This window comes from Ictidomys tridecemlineatus, chromosome 4 (assembly GCF_052094955.1).
Source record: "Ictidomys tridecemlineatus isolate mIctTri1 chromosome 4, mIctTri1.hap1, whole genome shotgun sequence".
Lineage (NCBI taxonomy): Eukaryota > Metazoa > Chordata > Mammalia > Rodentia > Sciuridae > Ictidomys > Ictidomys tridecemlineatus.
In genome coordinates, this window is record NC_135480.1 from 149,259,422 (window position 1) to 149,280,844 (window position 21,423).

Sequence of the window (21,423 nt, forward strand, 5' to 3'; positions counted from 1 at the left end):
TAGGTCATTTATTTGTTGACTTTTTTCTTTTTTTAAGGAATGAATTCAATGCAATGAACTTTCTTCTTTTTCAGTAGCATATTATTTAATCTACAGGTGTTGGAGTAGTTTCTATTTTTATTTTATCATTTATTTCTAATTTTATTCCATTTTGATCTGATAGAATGCAGGGTTGTATCTCTACTTTTTTGTATTTGCTAAGAAAGAGTTGCTTTGTGGCATAATATATGGTCTATTTTAGAGAAGGATCCATGTGCTGCTGAGAAGAAACTGTATTCACTCGTTGATGGATGAAATATTCTATGTATGTCAGTAAAGTCTAAGTTATTGATTGTATTATTGAGTTCTGTACTTTCTTTGTTTAGCTTTTGTTTGGAAGATCTATCCAGTGGTGAAAGAGGTGTGTTAAAGTCACCCAGAATTATTGTGTTGGTCTGTTTGGCTCTTGAACTTGAGTTTGTTTGATGAATGTAGGTGCTCCATTGCTTGGGTCATATATATTTACACTTGTTAGGTCTTGTTGATGTATGTTTCCCTTAAGCAGTATGAAATGTCCTTTTTTATTCCTTTTAATTAACTTTGGATTGAAGTCTACTTTATTTGATATGAGGATGGAAACCCCTGCATGTTTCCACAGTCCATGTGAGTGGTATGTTTTTTTCCCAACCTTTCACCTTCAGTTTGTGGATGTCTTTTCCCGTGAAATAAATCTCTTGAAGGCAGCATATTGTTGGATCTTTTGGTTTTTAAATCCAGTTTTCCAGTCTATGTCTTTTGCCTGGTGAGTTTAGGCCATTCACATTCAAGAATATTATTGAGACATGATTTATATTCCCTGTCATTTTTGTTTATTTTTGGTATTTAACTTGACTTGTTTTCTCTTTTGATTCCTTTTTCCTTTAGTGTAATACCTCCCTTTGCTGATTTTCATTGTTGTTTTTCATTTTCTCCTCATGGAATATTTTGCTGAGGATGTTCTGTAGTGCAGGCTTTCTGGTTGTAAATTCTTTTAACTTTTCTTTGTTATGGAAGGTCTTTATTTCATTATCAAATATAAAGCTTAATTTTGCTGGACATAAGAATCTTGGTTGGCATCCATTTTCTTTCAGAGTTTGGTATATGTTTTTCCAGGATTGCCTGGCTTTGAGGGTCTGGGTTGAAAAATCTACTGAGATCTTAATTGTTTTCCCCCTATATGTGATCTGATTCCTTTCTCTTATGGCTTTTAAAATTCTTATTCTGTATGCTAGGCATTTTCATTATAATGTGTCTTGGTGTAGATCTGTTGTAAATTTGTATATTTGGTATCCTGTAAGCCTCTTGTATTTGATTTTCCAATTCATTCTTCATGGTTTGAAAATTTTCAGATATTTTTCATTGAAGAGATTGTGCATTCCTTTGGTTTGAATCTCTAGGCCTTCCTCTATCCCAATAAATCTTGGATTTGGTCTTTTGATGTTATCCCATAATTCTTGGATATTCTGTTCATGATTTCTTACCATTTTCACTGTGTGGTCAACTTTATTTTAAAGATTGTATATTTTGTCTTTATTTTCTGACGTTCTGTCTTCCAAGTGATCTAGTCTGTTGGTGATGCTTTCTATTTTTTTTTTAATTTTGTTTACTGTTTCTTTCATTTCTGGATTTCTGATTTTTTTCCCAGAATCTCTATTACCTTCTTAAAGTAGTCTTTTGCTACCTGTATTTGCTCCCTTATTTCTTTCTTGTTGTGATCAGTGGTTGCCTGTATTTGCTCACTTATTTCTTTGTTGGAATGATCAATTTTTGCCTGTATTTGCTCATTTATATTGTTCTTTAATTCATAGATCATTTTAATTATGTACATTCTGAACTCCTTCTCTGAAATTTTATCAACTGCACTGTCCATGAATTCTATAACTGTATTATCTCAGTTTGTTTGGGGCACTTTCCTCCCTTTATTTTCCTGTTGTCTATGTGTCTTCCTTTCTTGCAGTGCAGATCTGAGGTATTACAGTTTCTACTCTATAATCTTATAGTGTCCCTGCAGATTACCTGTACCTCACCTTGTTGTTGGGCTTCTAGACCCCAGCTGGTGTCCCATGATAAATGTTCCTGCAACTAAAGGTGGTGGTGGCAATAGCGGAATTAACTCAAGATAACAATGGGGGTGTCCCAATATAGATGCAACCGCTTTCAGATATGGGACTGAAAGGGTGGGCCTTTCAATGGCTTTGGACTGACTATTCTGAGATGCATCTGCCTTCAGGCCCTATCTGTGTCCCAAGATGGAGGCTACTGTATGGGGAGGGCTATGGTAATGGCTACAGGGTCCAAAGATGGAGGTAGGGTGGGCAGGGTTCTGTGTGGGTCTGCTGGTGGGTGGGTGGGTGTGGTCTGGGGCCGGAGCCTAGGTTCCAGCCAGTTTCCTAGGCAGTCCTGGAGAATGTAGCTCGTGGTTAAGCACCCATGGGTTTAATCCCTGGTTAAAAAAAAAAAATCTGCATGGAACTGCCATATGACCCAGCTATACCACTCCTTGGAATTTATCCTAAAGAATTAAAGTCATCATACTATAGCAATATATGCATACCCATGTTTACAGTAGCACAATTAACAATAGCCACACTATGGAAGCAATCTAGGTGTTTATCAACATATGAATGGATAAAAAGAATATATATAGACCCACACAATGGAGTTTTCCTCAGCATAAAGTAAAATGAAATTATGTCATTTGCAGGAAAATGGATGGAACTTGAAGACAGTACGTTAAGCAAAATATATGACTCTCATATATGGGAGCTAGCAAGGGAAAAGGAAAAGAAAACTGGGGCAACCCATGAAAATCAAATGGAGATCAGCAGAATAAAGGAAAGGGACCAGTGGGAGGGAAGAGGAAAGGGAAAGGAGAAATACTGGGGAATTACATTTGTCAAATAGTAGTTATATTACATGCATATACAAATATGTAACAATGAATCCCACCATTGTGTACCACTATAATGCACCAATAAAAAAATGTGGGAAAAAATAAAATTGCCCAGTTTCTCATCTAAAAAGGGAAGGACGTTTGTTATAGAATTAAAGATATGAGAGACATAAAATTTGCATCCCGAATGTCATTCCCATTGAAATGTAAACTTGGAAAATGTCTACTAAAGATATTCATTGTTGATTTTTTATTCATTCTAATAATGCCTCTTTTTGTTATGATCTCATCTCAAAAAAGTTTCTAACTTTGATTTTAAAAATGGGAAACATCTGTAACCTAATATATTAACTCAACTGTTTATTTTCTAGCTTTATTATGAAGAATAGTTATTAAATAAAATACCCCAAAATCACTAAATACTATAATTCTTAGAAAGTGCTTTCTAGATTGAAAGAAATTTAACATAGTTTGAACTAGTCAAAAGTCCATAAAGTTTGAGAAATTTGTCAATAGTAAATTTTTACAATCTATACTGTGTGTTGGAAAATTAAATACTAAGTTAGGTAAAACTAAAAACAAATTTCCTCTCTTCAATGTAAACATATTGTTTCAGAATAATATATCAACTTTTCCACCATATCTAGATCTTTCTCAAAAACTAGGTGAAGAGAAAGATATTCCTAACATTTGAGGCTGCAACTAGAAGCAGCATGTGTTTTACTTAAAACTGCTTTGTGAATACAATGTTCCAGTTGCTGAATTTTCAAGTTTTTTCATATGGAAGTATTTTCTAAGTCTTCCTCTTCATTCATTTGTTCAGCAAGTATTGAGTACCCACTATGTGCTAGGCACTTTCCTAGGACATTGGGGATAGCAGGCTGAGTAAAACAGACAAGAAGGCCTAGTCTCATAAAGTTTACAATCTAGTCTGGAACTCCTTAGCTCATGTCAGGAAGATCAATCATATTTAACTAGTGGTATTGTATATTTCCCAGTATATTATCTCTTATCCCCATGTGTATGGGAAGAACAGTAGTAAAACACTGTTATTGTCTTTAGGAATTGCATGGCTATATGTCTGAGATGACAGATATGTCAATTACTTCTATCTGATCACTACACATTGTATGCTTGTATTGAACTGACTGCCACAGTACAGAAAGGACTGGGGAGAGGTTCATGAAAATTGAAGGGCGATCAGTAGGGAAGAGGAAATGGACAAGAGGGAGAGAAAAGGGGGGGAAAGGGCAAATTCCAGGGAATGAATTTGGCCAAATTATATTGTTATATCATGTGCATGTATGAATAAGTAACAATGAATTCCTCCATCATGTCTAATTATAATGTACCAGTAAAATATAAAAAATTGCCACACTGCATAAATATATAAAATTACTATGTGTCACTTAAAAATATATTAAAAGGAGAATGGCATGGCAATCATTCTGAATTTCCAAAATTGAATAAGAATATAATAAATTGGAAGGAACAAAAAACTCCCTATGTGAGAACTCAGCTGAAATCTTCTCCAGATGGTTGAGATATTTATATACTATGTGAAGCTATTTATTGACTTAATTCTCATACTAAATGAAGATAGGGATAAATTTTAAACATTTTTTAAAAACCTTAGATTAAATACCTATCTCAGAAGAAAGTTAAGAGTAGTAATGGAGGATATCAACCACCCAGATGTTTGATGTTCACTTTGTTCCCCTAAAATGTGAATGTTTTGGTGCCTACTTACTAGGGATAAAAAGTGCTTAATACAAGCAATGCCCAGGGGTAGAGGTGGTGCAAAATGAGAAACCCACTGTAACTAATGAAAAATTATATAACCACAAATTTTAAAAAGACACTCAGAAAAATTATAACAAAGAAGATATATTAAAGTACATTATAAATATAAAGCATCTTTTTGTAATGATAATAATGTTAGGTTTCAAAATTAAAATATATCTGATTGAGTAGAACTACTGTTTTGAACAATTTCTCATGTGACAGACAAAATATAAATTACAAAAAGAATCTGTCCAATTGAGTAGTATACTTGGTGAAAATATCTTCTAAGATGCCAAGACATTTTATCTGCATCTTCAGCTGCTTTAGGAAATAATTCTGACTTTCTAGGTAAGTTCAAGAAGTTCTATCTCCAGCAAGAAGTAATAAAAATGATGAGATAATAACAAATATCCACTGAATTAGAATTCCTATTAGTGTAAAACTGGCATTAGTGTATTGATCTGTTTTGCAGTCATTGTATCATGTGTTGATTTATTATTATGATTTTACTTTTAAAATATTGGTGAAGAGACCAGGTGTGTGGTAGTGCAACCCTGTAATCTCAGTTTCTTGGGAGGCTGATGCATGAAGGTTGAAAGTTCAAGGTCAGCCTGAGTGACATAGTAAGATGCTGTCTCAAAAAATAAAAAAAGACTTGAAATGTAGCTCAGCAGTAGAGCACCTCTGGGTTCAAACCCCAGTACTGCACCCCACCCCAAAAAAAGATTGATGAAAATCTGATGTATTAGAATTATGGAGAGCATAACTGGTAAAACTTAGAACTTAGTAACCAGCTGTCCTGTTTTGCCCAGAACCAAGGTTTCTTGAAATGAAAGACTGTCAGAGCTGGGACAGTCCCAGGTAAAGAGGAACAGTTGATTCCTGCAAATTTCAATTAGTTTTTTTTAAAAAAATATGGTTTGTAAAAAGATATTAATTATAGAGAGATCCAAGATGGTGAAATAGAGGAGGTCGTGTTCCTGGAAGCTCCATAGTGTGAAACCAATAGAGCAGATAGGTAGCTTCTCTGCAAAGTGGGTAAGCAAAACAAAAAGGGAGGGGGACTTTACTGGAACTTAAAACTGGACACCCAAAGCAGACCAGATACATACATAGGAGGTTGGATATAATAAAATAAGGAAAAAATCCCCAATAGCACAGCCGCTGCCAGAGCCAGGCCAGAAACCCTAGCCAGAGGGGTCCCTCCATGAGCATAGTAGAGGAATAGGGAATTAAAGGAACCCACATTCTGGGGAGGCCTGAGTTGTGTCTTGGTACTGAGTGTTTAGATACTGAGGATGTTGCCCAAAAACCTGAACGACTTACTGCAAGATTTCCATGTGTGTGGGGAAAGAAGCCACCATCTCCCAGGCAGCATTGGAGGACAAAGGAAGGAATCATTTTGCAGCTTTGGGTGGGTGGGTGGGGGGCACCGTAATGGAGAAAGCAGATTCCTGGCAAAACCGAGTTTGGCCTTAAATACTGGCCCAGTAAACAGACGCTGCACAACACAGTATGTACTTAAGTGACCAGAAGAAAATCACAGGTGGGAAGAGATTTATGCAGGGGACAACTGGTCCTGGAAACCATCCAGCTCTTCTCATCCCCTGCTGGGAGAGATGTTTCTAACTGGGAACTTGAAAAGGTGGAGGTGGGAGAAATTGTTTGGAGACTGAACCAGAGGCCAGTCAGAAACATCTCTCCCAATAGGTCCTGCAAGTAGACTGGAGTGGGAAGGGAGATACCTGGGGTAGAGTCTTACAGCGTGGACCAGCAAGTACTGGCTGCTGAAACTGTGCTAATTTCAAATCTCCAGACCAATTAACATTCAGTGAAGAGCCTGGAGCCTGCCTAAACCTAAACTCTGCCTCCAGGAAACTCCAACTACAGGATTACCTCTCTCACTCCAGTAATCCATAAGGTGGAATATCACCCTCCAGAAGACCCCATCTGAAACTGCTAAGAAGAGAAGCTGAGAATATTTTGAACTCCACTAGAAAGAATGCTTCAACTTTTAATCAAGATTTTTTTTCTTTTCTTTCTTAAAATTCTTTTTCACTGTTTAATTGTGACCTTAATGGTACATGGACATTTATACATTTTCATATTTTTTTTCCTTCTTATCTCTAGGGTTTTTGAAGGCACTTATTTTACATGGATTAGTTTTTTTGTGTGTATGTGAAGTAGGATGTTTGATTAGTATATTTTAGTTTTGTATTCTTTTATTTATTTTTTTCTGATGGGATATATTTTTATTAATTTTTTATTTGTTTTACTTAGTTTTACATGACAGTAGAATGCATTTATGCACTTTGATATATCATACATAGATGAGATATAATTTCTCATTTTTCTGAGTATATATGTTATAGAATCATATTGGTATGCAATCATACACACACACACACACACACACACACACACATAGTAATAATGTCTGTTTCATTCATCTTTTCTATCCCCTTATCCCCTTCCCTCCCCTCTCTTTACTTCCTTCTACCTAATCTAAGGTAATGCTATTCTCTAGTGGCCCCTGCCTTATTGTTAAATAGCATCTGCATATTAGAGAAAACATTCGACCTTTGGTTTTTTGGGATTGGCTTATTTTGCTTAGCATGATATTCTCCAACTCCATCAATTTACTGGCAAATGCCATAATTTCTATCTTTAAAGCTGAGTAATATTCCATTGAATATATATACTACATTTTCTTTATCCATTTATCTATTGAAGGACACCTTGGTTGGTTCCATAGTTTAGCTATTGTGAATTGAGCTGTTATAAACATTGATGTGGCTGTATTACTGTAATATGTTGATTTTAAGTCCTTTGGGTATAAACCGAGGAGTGGGATAGCTGGGTCAAATGGTAGTTCCATTCCAACTTTTCTGAGGCTTTTCATACTGGTTGCATCAATTTGCAGTCCCACTAGCAATGCATGAATGTACCTTTTCCCCCACATCCTTGCTAACATTTATTGTTGCCTATATTCTTTTTTTAATATTTATTTTTTAGTTGTAATTGGACACAATATCTTTATTTTATTTATTTATTTTTATGTGATGCTGAGGATCAAACCCAGGGCCTCACACATGCTAAGTGAGTGCTCTATTGCTGAACCACAACCCCAGCCCCTTGCCTTTATTCTTGATGATTGCCATTCTGACAGGAGTGAGATGAAATCTTGATGTTGAACGCTTTTTCATATATTTGTTGATTGATTGTAATTCTTTTTCTGTGAAGTGTCTGTTCAGTTCTTTAGCCCATTTATTGATTGGGTTATTTATTTTTTTTGGTGTTAAGTTTTTTGAGTTCTTTATATATTCTAGAGATTAATGCTTTATCAGAGGTGCATATGGTAAAGATTTTCTCCCAATCTGTAGAGCTCTCTCCTCACATTATTGAGAAGAAGCTATACTATAGAGCTATAGTAACAAACTTATAGACCAATGGTACAGAATAGAGGACACAGAGACAAACCCACATAAATATGGTTATGTCATACTAGACAAAGGTGCCATAAACATTCACTGGAGAAAAGATAGTTTCTTCAACAAATGGTGATGGCAAAACTGGAAATCCATATGTACCAAAATGAAATTAAACCTCTATCTCTCACCCTTCACAAAAATCAACTCAAAGTAGATCAAAGACTTAGGCACTAGAACTGAGTGCCTAATAGAAGAAAAAACAGGCCCAAATCTTCACCATGTCAGCCTAGGTATGTCAGCCTAGGATCTGAATTCCTTAACAAGACTCCTAAAGTGCAAAAAGTAAAATCAAGAATCAATAAATGGGATGTATCATTTTATTTTTAATTAAAAAAACCTTTTACTTTATATATTTTTTCTCCTACCTGTTTCCCTTGATTCTCTCTTCTACTAACAGCCAATCTCTATTATTCTCTTTCACTCTTCCTTTAATCTTTTACTTCTGTCTTCTCTCCTCTTCCTTCATATCTTCACATCCTATATCACTTTCTCCCTGTCCACTGTTTGAAAATGCAAATCCAGGGTTAGGTTTGTAGCTCAGTGATAGAGCACTCCCATAGAACGTGTGAGGCACTGGGTATGATCCTCAGTACCACATAACAATAAATAAATAAAATGTACTGTGTCCATTTACAACTAAAAAAGAATTTTTAAAAAAGAAAGAAAATGCAAATCCTTTTGCAAACTTGCTGTTTTATTACAGGCAATAACCGATCCTATCATTTCTGTTTATTATAATTAACATTGTAAAAATCACAGTAGGAACCATTTGGTTTAATGCTGTAAATTGTTTGCATTGGTCATTTTTTTTATTTGTCTACCCCTACACAGTGAGGAACTGGAAACCTTAAGGATACTATAAATCCACAGGGTAGAAACTCTACTGTCTCACATCCATACTGGTACATGGGTAGAAACATAAACAATATGAAAAATAAGAGAAAAGATTGCCCCAAGCAAGCCAAGATACTCCAATAACAGAATCCATCAACACCACAGTAGAAGAAATGTCAGAGAAGGAGTTTAAGATATACATAGTTAAATTGATCTGCAAAATAAAGGGTGATTTAAGAGATACCTGTAAGCAAATACAGGAGCAAAAGATCACTTAAATAAAGAGATAGAGATTCTGGGGGAGAAAAACAAGCAGAAATCCTCAAAATGAAGGGCACAGTAAACCAAATTAAAAATTCAATAAAGCATCACCAACAGACTGGACCACTTGAAAGACAGAACCTCAGGCAATGAAAACAAAATATACAATCTTAAAAATAGAGTTGAATGTGGAGAGAAGGTGTTAAGAATAGAAATTCCAAGAAATATGGGATAACATGAAAAGACCAAATTTAAGATTTATCAGGATAGATAAAGGCATGGAGATACAAACCAAAGGAATACACAATCTTTTCAATGAAATAATACAGAAAATCTCCCAAATCTATGGAAAATCAAATACAAGGGGCTTTTAGGACCCCAAAAGTGCAAAATTGCAACAGACCCACATCAAGGCACATTATAATGAAAATGCCTAGCATACAGAATAAGGATAGAATTTTAAAGGCCTTGAGGGAAAAATATCAGATCACATATAGGGGGAAACCAATATGGATCTCAGCTGATTTCTCAACCCAGATCCTCAAACCCAGGAGGTCTGCAAATGACATATACCAAGCTCTGAAAGAAAATGGATGCCAACCAAGAATCTTATATCCAGCAGAATTAAACTTCAGATTTAAAGATGAAATAAAAACCTTCCATGATAAACAAATATTAAAAGAATTTGCAACAGAAAGCCTATACTTCAGAAATTCTCAACAAAATGTTCTGTGAAGATGAAATGTGAAAAAAGTGAAAACCCACAAAGAGAGGAACTACACTAAGTGAATAATAGTCAATCAAAGAGAAACTAATTCAAATTAAAAACTAGAAATAAACCAAAATGACTGGGAACACAGATCATATCTCAATAATAACCCTGAATGTTAATGGCCTAAACTAATCAATCAAGAGACATAGATTGGCAGATTAGATTTTTTTAAAAAAAAGACCCAACAATATGCTGTCTCCAAGTGACTCACCTCATAGGCAAAGACATTCACAGACTGAAGGTGAAAGGTTGGGAAAAACCATCACTCACATGGATTGCATAAACAAGCAGGGGTTTCTATCCTCATATCAGATGAAGTGGACTTCAAGCCAAAGTTAACCACTAGGGAGAAAGAAGAACATTTTATACTGCTTAAGGGAATAATATACATCAATAAGACGTAACAATCTTAAGTATTTATGCCCTAAACATCTACATAGCATCCACGTACATCAAACAAACCCTTCTCAATTTCAAGAATCACATAGACCAAAACACAATAATACTGGGTTAGAACACTTTTATTCATATATATGAATACAAATGTGAATATATATGTAAAAATACACATGAAAATATTTAAATGGATATGGATATTTACACTTTTGGTAAGATATAGGATATGATTATGTAACTGAATATATGTGAAAATTTATGGGTAGGATTTGGGTTGCCATTAGGGTGTGTGTGTGTGTGTGTGTGTGTGTGTCTATATCTATATCTATCTATATCTATCTATCTATCTATGTCTATATATATATAAACATATACAGAATTTATATGTGAAAATATATATGGGTATTTAGTAATATAATTTTTGTTTAAAAAGCTCATGATTATTGATAGGGTTAGGTTTAGTTCTGAGTTACAGCTTTGGTTTAGGAGATGGGTTGCTTTTGGAACATATATATCAATATATATGAATATAAATATGAATATAGAGGTAATATCATATACCAAAATTTCTATATATATATACTTTTATCTATGGATTTTTTAAGGTAAGTTATGTGTGAAATCTGGGTTAAACCTATGAAAATGAGCATATATATAAAATATCTTTGGGTTTTTATGTGAATTTATGAACTTATATCCCCAAATACATAGGTATTTATATATATATATATATATACTTTTATCTATGAATTTTTTAAGGTAAGTTATGTGTGAAATCTGGGTTAAACCTATGAAAATGAGCATATATATAAAATATCTTTGGGTTTTTATGTGAATTTATGAACTTATATCCCAAAATACATAGGTAAATTCATGTAAAATGTTATGGTTTATATGAATAGAGGTTTCTCAGAGGTGTATTGGTAGGTATAGGACTTTTATAGAAAAAATAGGGTTAGTTTAGGGATTGAACATTTTTATGTATATATAGAAATACAAATATGAATACATATGTAAAAACATACATGTTTAAATGGATATAAACTTGTATGTACTTATTTTTTTTTGAGATAGATGTTTACAGTTTGTTTTAATAATAGTTTATAATTATGTAAATTAAAATGTATGAGTAGGAATTTGGTTGCTGTTAGGGTATATTCATATATATATGAATGTATATAAACATATGTAGGAATATATATGTGAAAATACATATGGATTTTCAGTCTAAAAATAAAAAAATTTAAAATGATATTTATTATAAAGGTAAAATTTACATCCAAGAATCTTTAATAAGGAATGCTTGGGGCTGGGGATGTGGCTCAAGCAGTAGCTCGCTCGCCTGGCATGCGTGCGGCCCAGGTTCGATCCTCAGCACCACATACAAACAAAGATGTTGTGTCTGCCGAGAACTGAAAAATAAATATTAAAAAAATTCTCTCTCTCTCTCTCTCTCTCTCTCTCTCTCTCTCTCTCTCTCTCTCCCTCTCCCTCTCCCTCTCCCTCTCCCTCTCCCCCTCTCCTCTTTAAAAAATAAAAAATAAAAAAATAAAAAGTCAAGTTGACCTTTTTTTTTAAAAAAAGGAATGCTATATATTGCATTATACCAAGATGCATATAATATTTACTTTGCTCTCTGGTTTCTGTTGACTTAACCAAAGAGAGATATCAGAGAGCTAGTGTATTTATTCCCCATCTCTTCACCTTGATGCAATTTGGTTACTGGCAGAATTCTATGGTCATATTTCTTATAAGGGAGCCTCACTTCCACACTGTAAACTCTCATATGCTAGTTTTTCCCCATATCCCTTTTAGATCTAAAGATGATAAAAGCATATAATTGCTACTAGACCCTATACCTCATTATTTTCTTTTAACTTTGCCTACATCTCTGTAAATTATTCCTTCAGTATACTCTTTTTGGTAACACTCTCTAAATATGCTTTTTGTTTCCTGCCAGGATCCTGACATGAATAGATAGATTTAATAAATTTTGATAAGGGAATAAACCCTAGAAATTAATTAAACCAAGAGTTAGAAAGGTAGTTTAATAAAAAAAAGTTTCTCTAAAAATAAATTTTAAAAACCTTACATTTAAAACCATTATAAATCATAGAGAAACATTAGAGTGTGGTCCCCTAACACCTGAAATAATTTTCATATTACCATACAAGTTAAAACAATATCAATGAAATGCCCTTCAGGATTTTATAGAATCTGATGACACAGTAATAGAGAAATTGTTTTGAAAAATAAAAGGTCAGATACCAAAAAAGGTTAATATGTTTAATCTTTGTACTAGAGTATCAATATCAGATATTGTTTTACAAAATATAAATAATAAAAATTGGCATTAAATTAAACCCACAGAGAATGGAATAGCTTAAAAATAAATTCCAACTATTATAAGAATTTAGTGTGTGCAAGTCAAAAGCAACATAACTACAGGGCTCAACATGAAGGATTTAGATGAGGTGGAAATCTGAGATATGTCATCTGTCAACTGGATTCTATCAGGTAACAGGTTTCCTGTGTAATCTGGGACATGTGTCACCAGAGGTGTGTGGTTTAGCAATTAGAGATATGCAATATTTTATGATTAGTAATAAAAAATAATTAAGGACTAATTTTAAATATTTAAAATATTTATATTCATTAGATTCTTTTGTTTTCCTAAAAAGTTTCTTAGAGTTCTGATTTGTTGTAAAGATGTTGACTTGATTTACATAGCAACTTAGTGCAACATTCTAAAATTTGTGGCATTTACTCAATCTTTTCCTATGCTATTTTTTTATGGAGAAAATGTACTTAATCCAACAAGAGTACAAGTGGAAGACAAGGAAAAGGAGGGAAAGTCTGGGAGAAAATGCATGTGAGATAAGCTTACAGTTAAAAGTGGGAGGTAGGCAGTAAATGAAGAAGTTTTCAAAACTGAAAATATCTACTACTTGGTGAAGCCACTGGTTACAAGTGAAGCAGTAAGAGTTTGAGGAAAGAGTCAAAGTTTTGGAGAAGTCATGAAAACATGGTAAAAGAGATGAAGAAACATAAATATGAAAAGAAAAAAAAAAGAATTGCCAACCTTTCTCCAGTTGAGATTAAGAATCCAGAATCTACATTAACAATCCCCCAGCCAATTCACACTCTAAAATGAAAAGTGCTTATTGTGGATTTTATTCCATTTTGTATTAAACAAATAAAAACACCTATATATGTGTATAAGAATATGACCAGCAACTCCAGAGGCAGAAGGATCACAAATTCAAGGCCAGTACTTGGCAATTTAGTGAGTCTCTATCCTAAAATAAAAAATAAAAAGGGCTTGGAATATAGCTCAGCGGTAGAGCACCCCTGGGTTGAGTCCCTAGTACCAAAATAAAAAATAAAAAGAATATATATGGATCTGGGATTGTGGCTCAGCGGTAGAGTTCTTGCCTAGCATGGGCGGGACCCAGGTTCAATCCTCAGCACCACATAAAAATAAAATGCATTGTGTTATGTCCATCTACACCAAAAAATAAAATTTTTAAAAAAGAATATATATAGGAAAGTGTCTAGTAAATATACCTATTTGTTAGGAAGGGAATGTGTTTGAGGTTTGGAGCACTTTCCCTTTTACATACTTCTGTATGAATTTTTATGACAGCAGTGTACGTTTGCACTACCAGTGTAAAACATGGGGAATGTAAAGCAATAGTCTAAAAAAGGCACTAAGTTCCTGAGCTGGATACATGTCCTTATCTCCATAGAGATCATCCAGAACCTATCTACATAACTTGAAGCTTCAGAGCCAGCAAAAGTCCCACTGGGATCCTCTCAGCACAGCAAAACAGAGCCAGCCTGAAAGGTTAGTAGTATCTGATTCCACTGCTGCTGGGATGGGGGTGGGGGTTCAACTAGCCAATAGTGTTTACTTCTGGCCATTAAATCCATTCCAACCCAGAGAAGATCTGGAAGGCTCGTAAAATTATATTTGTCTTGCTGCTAAAGACAAATAGGGAATCTTCTTCCAGCTGTGAGAAAGGGATCCAGGTTCTATTTTGACATCTGCAATAAGTGGCAACAGCAGAAAATTCCATGGCTGGCCAGAGTTCCTCATTATATTGCTATTTTAAGATAGATCTAAAGCAACATTGTTGATTTCTTGAAATATTACTATTATTATTATTATTATTATTATTATTATTATTATTATTATTATTATTATTTTGGTACTGGGGATTAAACCCAGGGATGCTTAAAATATTAAGCCATATCCTCAGCTCTTTTTTTACTTCAAGACAGGGTCTTACTAAGTTGCTCAGAGCCTCACTAGTGAGGCTGGCTTTGAACTTGCTATACTCCTGCTCAGCCTCCCAAATCACTGGGATTACAGGCCTGCACCACTATACCTGGCAAATTCTTAAGAGCAAAGTAGATAGAAAGATACCTCTAACAAATGGAACAACACTGAATAATCAAGATTCTTCTCTTGATAAAGGAAACAAATTCAAGATGGAAGGCCAAGAATCAAAATGAAACTGTCCATACTGATTGCATAGTATTAATTATGAAAAGGGCTAGATTCAAATTTGAGCTTTAGTACTAAATTTTTTAAACTACAGTTGGCTCATTTTTAATGGGGAATAATAAGATCTACTTCAGGTACTCTTTGTGACATGTAATTGAGATAAAAATTAATGTACAATTTTTTGCAATATTAATTAATGTGAGATTTTTCTCTTTCTGAACTTCCCAAGGTCCTTTGTGTACCCTTTTCTTGGGGATTATTTATAAGGAGAAAAGCAAATGTTGAAAGACAAAAATGTGGGGGCTGGGTTGTGGCTCAGTGGTAAAGTGCTGGCCTCGAAAGTGCGAGGTTCTGGGTTCGATCCTCAGCACCACATAAACATAAATAAATAAAATAAAGATGTTGTGTTCAACTACAGCTAAAAAAAATAAAATATTTTTAAAAAGACAAAAAGGTTTTCTGTGTTTTCCAAAGCTTCAACTTATTAAGGAGATTGTCTTTTGGGAGTGGAGAGGATAGGAAGGTAAGTGGGAATCCTTTCAGGGAAAGAAACATGAATAGAGAGTAAGTGGATGTACATCAAGTTTATAAAAGAAATAAAGGCACTTCCATGAGGATGGAAACTACTGTTCTGGTGGCTGGGTTTCCACAGGTGAGAGGTACATAGGGGAAATTGAATGCTAATACTGCTATCAGCCCTGGTAAATGTAACTGCCCAAAAGGAGGTGGTATGGCAAAAGCGTATTTCCGAGGGACTAAAGAGTTTGGGTAATTAATATCTCTGTGGTGGCCCATGTGAACCAAAACCCAGAGAGTTCTCCAATTATGTTTCTCTTGATAAGACTTATGGGACCTTTTATATAACTCATTGGATGGGAAGGTATCTTTGCCTGTTTTTCCTTGAAATCACAGGTTAAGAGAAGAACTTGGATGCAGGTAATTTATTTGGGAAATAATCCCAGAGAGCAAGAGTTTGGGAAAGGAAATTAGGAGAAGTTAATAGAAGGTGTATTATTGAGTTGGTTACTGTCATGGACTCAAATCAAAACTGTCCATCAAAGGAAATAGGAGAAAATTATTTATTTATCTACTCCTACCTGCTATGAGTTGGGTTATTAACACCTGTAGTTTGCATATATGTTAAATGCTGAGTAGGCACCTATGGATAATCACAGCAAATCATCAGAGAATGCTGAGGTAGGAAGTGAAAGAAGGCAGAGATTGAAGTGAGGTGCTGTCAGTGCAAAGAGGGTAGAACTCTGAAAGGAATTTTGCATGACTGGAATCAGATTTGAGGCCTAGAGGATGTGCAGTTGCGTTCCAGGTATGATAACAGCAAGAGAGGCTCAATAATGACTAAGCATTAAGAGGCATAAAAACTTAAAAAAATTATTTTCCTCCTAATTAAAAAAGTCATACAACCATTTCTGGAATAAAAACTAATTTTATTTGATTAATTGCAAATGGAATTTTCTTGATGTATCTTTACTTGTAGCCTAAGATTTATTTTCACTGCTGCAACATGATGCCTAACAGGCACGTTAAAACTAGGTTATTTGCCTGTTGTTTAACAAAGTTAACAAAGTTAGTTGCCTTCCTCTTCAACATCAATATACATGTACATGCAGGCACACATATGTATACACACCCATAAAGAATAAGAGGAAAAGTTCCATTGTGAGTTTGTACTTGTGTAATGTTAGCATTTGGCTCCAAACCTCCAAGAAACTGACTGAGGATCTTTCCCTCCAACCAAAATTGCTGGTTTAGAGTTTGACCATTACCTCATTCATTATTCTGCAGAAAATCATTATAAGGAATATTATTCCATTCAAAGCACAGCTTCTCAAACTTTAATTTATATATAAATCACTCAAATAGATAATTATCTTACTTCTCTGCTTCTTTGTGTTTCCCTTTACCACTTATCTTCTAACATACTTCATATATAATTTGTTCATGTTTATTGTTTGTCTCACCCACTATAATGTAAGCATCATGAAGGCATGGATTTTTTGTTTATTTGTATGCCTGGCTCATACTAAAACTCAAAGAGTAAGTGAATAGTGAAAATAATTCCTCAAATGAATTACATTTTAAAACACATCAAGCATTCTAAAGAGTGCCTGTGGAATATCAAAATAAAGTAACACTGGGTACTCTTGGATTCTGAAAACATGGCCAGATTAGATATTCTTGAATGTGACCTCTTCTGGCTTTCAGTTAATTTAAACAGGTTTGTTGAATGATTAGTTCATGATATAGTAATGAATAATTCCCAAATACCTATAATTTAAGAGGACATTTATTTCTTAATCATGCTACATGTCCACTGTGGGTCAGCAGCAGGTCTCTGCCCACTCTGGTTACTCAGGATCCCAGACCGACAAAATAATTACAGTATTGAATATTGTCAGTCAAAGGGAAAGAGAACTCTGGAAGATGTGACACCAACAATTAAATGCTTAGGCTATAAGAGATTCATGTCACTCTTGCTGACCCAATCATTTGGCCCCACCCACTTATAAGAGGGTCAGGGAAGCTCAATCCTTCCGTATGCCCAGTGTATGGCAGAGACTAAAATACTTGGTAAGTCCTTCCTATTGCCATTTCCTCACAATCTGCAATGTTAACTGTCCAGTTAGTTTATTGTTCCATAATTCCCCTCTCCTAACTGGCAACAGAATCTTCACAGTGCCCTCTAGTGGTACTTAGAGCTACCGCATTAGTTCTCTAGAGAACTGAATTCTGAAACTGCTAGAGCTGAGCTTAACCCCGCTGGAATGAATTAACAGCATCGGATAGTCCAGTTAGCCCAACTTTGTAAGCCTAATAAAGGTATGCTGGCTAAACCCTAATTCTTCAATACCACTTTATCAGGTACTCTGTGGTATATCTTTTCTTCCTGGCAAGACTATCCAAATTTCAAGTATTTAAGATACAAAATCCAACATTTTTTTCACTGTATAAATGGTTTTTATTGCACAGAAACTCTGTCTTCAATACTTTCTCTTCTTTTAAAGTATATAAATATCATGATGAAGCCAAAATGTTATGTAATTCCTGAAGTCTATCTGCAAAGTCAACTGGAATAATGATTTTTTAAAATTACTAGAATGACAGGATTTGTTTCTGAGGGAAGCATAATTTCACGTTTCTGGTCTCTTATTATTGCTTTCTAACTGGAATCCATGAACCCTTGGCTACAATAGTATTTTCATATAACTAGTTTCCTTTATAATGGTATGTATTTTGTTTTATACATTTGAAATCATTAACCGGAAGAGGGGTCCAAAACTTCAACAGTCTGCAAAGGAGTTACTGGCATGTTAAAATCTATATATAAAGCAAGTTCTACCAGTATGAGGAAACATTTAAAAATCTAACACATGGTGGTGCTATTGCTTTAAGAGTAAGGAAGAGTAAGGCAAACTGGTTGAATAAGAATATAAATTTCTTCAGAGAAGCTTGAGGAACCCTATTGGTGATGTGGTCACAGAAAGTTACAGTGGTTTTAAATCTTTAGAAATTTTATTAATTCTTAGCAGATAAAATACAAATTCATTAACTAAGATAGTTTGGTCTAATATATAAAATATAAATAGATATGGATTTTACCAAAACAATATGTAACCAAAAACAGTGTTTGAGGACTTATTAGCCAATCAATTCCTTAAACATTTATTGTACACGAGATTATGGATTTTCTTTAATACACAGATGGCTCACGCACTTCAGTGCATATTTCACATGCACCGAATTCCAGCCTGGTATAAACATGATGATTAACATGGCAAGTTCAAAAGTGAAAAAACAACTCCTGAATAGGAACTGATTATCAGTGATGGAAATTGCACAAAGAACCAAGGAACCAACATAATATAGAGCTGGTTATACTGGCTAAAATAACATTTACTTACAGATGAAATGATTTACTTATAAGAATGGGGAGAAAGTGGTAGTGGGTAGTGGTAGAGATCAAATCAGATGACCATATGATAATTAAAGCAGAGAATGAGTAAATAGGAAATCCTTAAATAATCTCTGTATTTTTGTATATATTTGAAACTCTTCATTAAAAAATAAAATTAACATATTCATAAAATAACAGTGCTAAAGGGTTGAATTTTTGGTGATCAGTTGGGTGTGTGTGAATATACACCAACCAGAGGAAGGTATAATACTGAGTCAATCCCCCAATTAGATTTGTGTTGTCTTCCCCCCTCCCCCGCCCCATAAGGAAAAGATTTTGCAACATTGTTCTGTAAGATCTAAAAAATAGTTTTTTAAAGAAAATTTCCTGACCTCTTATTTGGGGGATGGATGGGAGTATTGTCAAAGAATTAGGTATTTGGAAAGACAAGAGACTCTAGCATTTTTAGGCATAAGGAACTGAACAAAAGCTGCTATTTTCTATCTTTGTAAATTCTTAATGACTTTAAAGGAGAAAAGTTAACTTATTTTTATTAACTATGGTTCACTTAAGATATATGTTTAAATAAATCTGTTTCATGTCCATTGACAAAAGAATATTTTCCCACATTGTTATAAGTGCATGCCTGTGGGATTTAATATTTTTGAAAAGCTTAATGAAAATGCTTTTTTAAAAAAAAATCCATTAATGCCTCCATTTATGCTCTAATCACAAGAGGAAAAAAAACTTGAAATTGATCTTTTTTAGCATTTAGAAAACCTCTATTTTTTTAGGATAACATAAAGGAAAGCATTTCTATTTTTAGTTTTACAAGGCCAAGTAGGAATCACAATATTCTCTGTCGAGACAAATGTAGTACTCTGTTCTCCTGAATAAAATAAAAAATTATTAATGGTAATGCAACGCATTTTTCTTCAAACTAAAAAAGACCTATAACCCAATAAATAATGCAGTTGTTCAAGTTATCTCATTGATAAACTGAATATTTTTTCTCCCACATCCTGTCTACGATTAAGGTTTGGCTAAGAGATTAAGTCTAGAAGAAGGAGGATATGACTCAGAGGAAATAGAAAGCCTGAATTTATCCTTCTGTACCAAGAGGATTGTGGCAGAGAAGAGAGAAGGCAGACTGAGGAGCAATGAAGGCCTAGAATCCCTTCCCTCAGCTTTGGCCAAAATGGGAACACCCATATCTGAGGACTCTTCCTCATTCCATGTTTGAGGCTTCAAAGGGAGGTTATCCACTGACCTGGTAGCAGCTTCAGCAAGGAAATCTGTGGTACAGGCTCATTGCAAAGAGTATGGGTCTGAGTTCAACTTTCCTGAGTTGTCCTTGGTTTCTAGGTGGATAAGATGGAAGGTTCCTGCATTTCCTTAAAAAGGTCTTGAGGAGGTAGTGAGTTTACATACTATGCATGAAGCTGGAATCAAAAGCAGGTACAGGAAACAGGAATTTAGCTCAGTAGAGTGAGTGGACACTGAAGGGAGCTATCCTAGTAAGGATGAGTTCAAAAGAAGGTCAAAGCAGGACTAATTACTGCCTATCATAGGGCCAAATCAACTAAAACAGCTGAAGACAGTAAATTCCTGATGTTTCAACAGAAATATGAAGGATTTTTCCTCCTCATGGGCTTCCTCAACTCATGAGACAATCATTAAGAAATAGCACGAATGTTGTGTTTGTTTCTTCTGTCCCTTCCCCCATCTTGCTACTTAGTATGCTGATAAAAAGAGGTCAAATCTACAGAGAGGAGCAAAAAGATAGAATCTGATTTCTGTATCATGTCATTGTGTACCATACTACCTTTGGATCTCTGATATGAACTTTACTTTGGAAAGAATAATTTTCTATGCTTAATAATTATTGTTTTGTTGTTGATTACTTCAGTTGAGCCTAATCCTAACAAATTAATAACACTTATAATAGGTGGAGTTTCCCAAGAAGCAGACTGAAATGGAGAGTGGCATGCAGAAGTATATTGGAGATACTTTTGGAATCCAAAGTTGTGGAAGGAAGGATACAGGATTGGGCAGAGGGAGAAGATGAGCTGTGATGTAGTCACAATAAGGCCTCTCAGATGACCCCAAGGAGAACACTGATGCTGGCATGGCCATTGATAGTTGCCCAGGTTATCCACATTCAATATGGGCAGCCTCCAGGGAAGGAAGTGTGATTGTGGTTGATGTGCATATCTATAGTCAAGGCCAAAGAGGGAGGACAGCAAGGTTTGCCAACCATTTCACAGGATCGGAATAAATGATTTCACAGCAACTCTAACCTCCTTCCAAGACTGACAATTGTGTATCCCTGCAAAATCCTGGAGTCCTGTGGAGAGCTCAGCTATCTTGACAAAGAAACAAGAGTCAGACGGTTTAATGAGACCAACCCTTTCATCTTCCAGATATGTAGCAGTGTGTGGTGCAGTCCTGTTAAGCCACTGGTTTCCCATGTCTACCAGTTCCTGATAGAGAACATTTTTTACAATTTTTTCTTCACCTTGATATTATTTCATCTTGTAATGTATATTC

The 21,423-nt window shown here is 34.7% G+C and overlaps 1 protein-coding gene and 1 pseudogene across 5 annotated transcripts in view; one reads left to right on the forward strand and one right to left on the reverse strand.

Annotated features, from left to right (window-relative positions):
- Il33 (interleukin 33) overlaps positions 1 to 21,423 on the forward strand; it is a 168,478-nt gene that overhangs the window by 11,449 nt on the left and 135,606 nt on the right. For all 5 annotated transcript variants that reach the window (XM_040285741.2, XM_078047619.1, XM_040285742.2 and 2 more), the window contains one exon: positions 14,200 to 14,297. The gene's annotated coding sequence lies outside the window, so the exon portion shown is untranslated. The remainder of the gene's footprint in view (positions 1 to 14,199; positions 14,298 to 21,423) is intronic.
- LOC101964011 (lupus La protein pseudogene) overlaps positions 1 to 21,423 on the reverse strand; it is a 41,064-nt pseudogene that overhangs the window by 4,884 nt on the left and 14,757 nt on the right.